General features: G+C 48.0%; 1 pseudogene; it reads left to right on the forward strand.

The window, feature by feature from the left end:
* The first annotated feature begins 1,589 nt into the window (after positions 1 to 1,589).
* LOC137765854 (tropomyosin alpha-3 chain pseudogene) lies at positions 1,590 to 2,553 on the forward strand (annotated as a pseudogene).
* The last annotated feature ends 509 nt before the right edge of the window (positions 2,554 to 3,062 follow it).

Genomic DNA, 3,062 nt, shown 5'->3' on the forward strand with positions numbered 1-3,062 from the left:
CCAGAGTAATTGTGTGCTGAAGAAAAGGGAATACCCAGATTTTTTTTTTTTTTTTTTTTTTTTGCTGCACCACGAGGCATGAGGGATCTTAGTTCCTCAACCAGGGATCAAACCTGTGCCCTCTGCAGTGGAAGTGCAGAGTCTTAATCACTGGACCACCAGGGAAGTCCCCAGATGTCTTGAGGATAGTTAGAATGAGATCACAGCTGACAACAATATTAGAGAACCCCAAACACCACCATGGTCCTCCAGTTAAAAGGGAGCCTTATAGATACCAGATTGTAAATGGTGTTTGGGTTCAAGGGCATCTCACAATGGATCCAATAGATCCAAGGACCCACTCTGTTGCTGTATCTCTAGTCTCTGAATGCCTAATGGGATAGATATACTTAGAAGTTTGCCCTTGGTTTCCTGACCTATGAATTAAGGAACATTATGATTAAAAAAGGTGCAAGGCACCTTCCCTCCAGGGAAGACAGTACATCAGAAGCAATATCACCTGCCAGACAAATTGCAGAAATTAGTACCAAAAAAGACTTAAAAGATTCAGGGATGGTGATTCCCATAATATACCTAGTCATTTCACCTACCTGGCCTCTGCGAAAAAATCATGTGGATCATGGTGCGTGCCAGTGGACTACTATAAACTTAAAATAGTATCCCCAGTTATAGTTTCTGTGCTAGATATGAATTTTATGGGAGCAGATCAACTCAATCTCTGGCACTTCATTTGTGACTACTGTTTTGCTGAATGCTTTACTCCTGATTCTCATCAATAGAGAGGATCAAAAGCAGCCCATCTTCACGTTTCAAGGACAGCAGGAAGTCCTCACTATCTTGCTCTAGGTCTGTGTTAATTTTCTGCTGTCTGTCATGGTCTATTCTATAGCGATCTCCATCATCTTGCTGCTCCGCCGTGCAGCATGCTAGCCTTCTACACTGATTGACATTTTACTAATTGGACCTAATAAGGAGAACAGGTCAAGTAATTCAAATGCCCTATTAAAACACATATGTGTCAGAGGGTAGGCGGTAAGTCCTTGATGATCAAGGGGTCTGCAACATCAGTGACATTTTTAGGGGTTCAGTGGTCTGGAACATGAAGGGCCGTACACTCTGAAGTAAAGCCTGAGAGCCTGACAATGGTACACCAAGTAACTGTGCAATTGGAGCTGCCCGTCATGAGCTTGGTGTTAACAGAAACTCCCAGAAGAAGGTTGAGAGGCAAAGAAGCAAACTATTGCATGAAAGAAATGGTAGATTTAGGGAGACACAAGTACTCCAGAAGATGCAAAAAAAATATGACTTGTTGGCCTAGACCTCCATATCGCCTGCCTCTGCTGCACTGATGCAACTCACTCAGCCCACACCTATTCCAGCTGAGGGAGAAAGAAAGACCTTGAACTCAAGTCAAAGACAGTTTGGTAGTATGCTATATTGGGTCCTATAGAAATGAATCACTGCCACATTATGCCACAAAGAGACTCCTAGTAACCAGGGAGGTAGAATGACCTATTTTCTGGGTGTCAGTCAGCTTCTCTCCTTGCTCAGTTCACTGCTTGCACAATGGGCTAATGAACAAAGTGGCCATGGTGGCATGTTCAGATCCTGTACACAAATCCAAAAGCAGGGGCTCCAGGGGAAGTAGGGGTGAGAAGCGGCTGCAGCTCCGGGCAGAGGAGGTAGGAACCCGAAGGCGAGCAGGGGCCGGGTGGGCACCGTGGGGGGGGGGGGTCACCATCGAGGCAGTGAAGCGCGAGACCCTTGTTCTGCAGCAGCAGGCCGGTGACGCGGAGGAAAGGGCCGAGCGCCTCCCGCGGAAGTGGAGGGAGAAAGGCGGCCTGGGAACAGGCTGAGGCGGCCTCCTTGAACCGTAGGATCCAGCTGGTTGAAGAGGAGCTGGACCGCGCTCCAGAGCGCCTGGCCACTGCCCTGCAAAAGCTGGAGGAAGCCGAGAAAGCTGCTGATGACAGCGAGAGAGCCATGAAGGTTACTGAAAACCGAGCCTTAAAAGAGGAAGAAAAAAACGGAGCTCCAGGAAATCCAACTCAAAGAAGCTAAGCACATTGCAGAAGAGGCAGGTAGGAAGTACGAAGAGGTGGCTCGTAAGTTGGTGATTACTGAGGGAGACTTGGAAGGCACAGAGGAGCGAGCTGAGCTGGCAGAGCCCCGTTGCCGAGAGATGGATGAGCAGGTCAGACTGATGGACCAGAACCTGAAGTGTCTGAGTGCTGCTGAAGCAAAGTACTCTCAAAAAGAAGACAAATATGAGAAAGAGATAGATTCTTACTGAGAAGGAGACAGAGACTCATGCTGAGTTTGCTGAGAGATCGGCAGCCAAGCTGGAACAGACAGTTGAAGATTTGGAAGATAAACTGAAATGCACCAAAGAGGAGCATCTCTGTACACAAAGGAGGCTGCAGCAGAACCCTGCTTGACCTGGATGAGATGCAGGCACCCCAGGCCCGCCCTGCGCTGCTCCTCCCTCTGACCCCGACTCGGCTGAGGCCAGCCTGCCCGAAGCTGACCTTTAAGCTGACAGCTCATCTTTAACTGGAAGCCTGCTTTCTCCTTTCGCCACCTCTCCCACCCCCACCCCTGTGTCCTTTTTCGCCAGACTGCCTCTGCCTCTCCCCAGAGATTCCAGTTGGACCAGAGGCTGAGCACTTTTGGGAACAACTGTTTAAGGGAACGTGAGCACGGTGCCAAGTGTCTTTAAAAGCGTGCTGTGATGGACACATTTTGTAATTACCTTTTCTGTTGTTGTTGATGTAGCAGCCATTTGTAAAACGTTCCAGATAATTCCATAGTTTTGAAGCAGCAGTCTAATCCCTTTCTCACTTTTAGGAAGGTAACTTTTCACCTTAATGCATATTGCCCTCTCTGTAGAGGAGGGGAAAATGTATGGGCCTGCCTTCCTGAGAGCCAAACAGCCCAGAGAAAGGCTCCATTTTGGGAAACCTCGTTGCTCTGTAAAAAGTACCCACCAAACCAGAGAGGTGATTCCAGGAGGAGTTAGCAAAAAAAAAAAAAAAGCGCTGTTCAGGTTTTCAGCTGAAAAT

Source organism: Eschrichtius robustus, chromosome 6 (genome assembly GCF_028021215.1).
Source record: "Eschrichtius robustus isolate mEscRob2 chromosome 6, mEscRob2.pri, whole genome shotgun sequence".
Lineage (NCBI taxonomy): Eukaryota > Metazoa > Chordata > Mammalia > Artiodactyla > Eschrichtiidae > Eschrichtius > Eschrichtius robustus.